We start from the raw sequence: 1,084 nt of genomic DNA on the forward strand, positions 1-1,084 counted from the left end.
GTGGCTGGCTTTTTCATTTGCACTCCATGTCATTGCAAACAACTGCAATATTAATGAGATGTAATTTGTGACGTTCTCTATCCTAATGGTGTGAGTGCATTATTACCCATCATCCCTTGCAACTCACCCTGCATGCTGTGTAGTCGTCATGGTGGAATGTGAGTCTGGAGGGGCGTCTGTGATATGAGAACCTCATGTGGCATCCAGGAGGCAGGCAGACAGAGACATTGGAGCTCTCGCTGGGACGACAGCCGACTGCTGGTTTGATCCATGGTCCCTGTCTGATGCATCCACACACACACAAACACACATTCATTTTTCCTGTCACGTACCATAAAACAAAACAACACTTTCTTCTTTTGATGCAGATGTGTGAATATTAAAACTATGAGACATATTCCACAAGCTGAAGATTTTGAGATTTACATGGCAACGAAAAGACACTTCAGTCAGATTTCAAAATGTGTGAATACCATTGTATTTACATAATGAATATTAAATCAAGAGGCACTTACTTTCCGTGCAAAAGATGCCACAAAAACATTTTTGTTAGGTTTTATATGATAAAACAATAGACTGAAAATGAAAACAAAAAATATTTAGACACTTCAGCCAGACTTAAAAATGTGTAAATATCATTTTGTTACATAACGAATCGTAAACCAAAAGCCATTTATTTAAAAATAAATGTGCACTTTCCAGGCAAAACATCACTAAATAATGTTTGCTAGGTTTTAAATGATAAAACAGTAAATATTGTATTAAAAATATAATGCTCGTGCTCAATGTGATGACCTTCACCTGCGTGACTTCATATATACATCCACTAAAAATTATTGTGGGTCAGCTTGTTAAAAGTTTGATATTTTATTATTATTTGGTCCTGGAAGAATTTAATTAAAAATGTTTGAGTTGAGGTCTTCTTTCCATTCTCTTCCTGAGATCTTTGAATTTTGATGGCTTTGAAACACCTTTTAATCTCACTGTTAACAATTGTGATATTAACAAGAGTCAAGACGCATGTAATTCGTGACATTTTGTATCCTAATGGTGTAGGATAGTCAAAATTGTATTTTATTTTATT

The sequence above is a fragment of the Sinocyclocheilus anshuiensis genome, unplaced genomic scaffold (assembly GCF_001515605.1).
Source record: "Sinocyclocheilus anshuiensis isolate Anshui unplaced genomic scaffold, SAMN03320099.WGS_v1.1 scaffold843, whole genome shotgun sequence".
NCBI classification, from domain to species: domain Eukaryota; kingdom Metazoa; phylum Chordata; class Actinopteri; order Cypriniformes; family Cyprinidae; genus Sinocyclocheilus; species Sinocyclocheilus anshuiensis.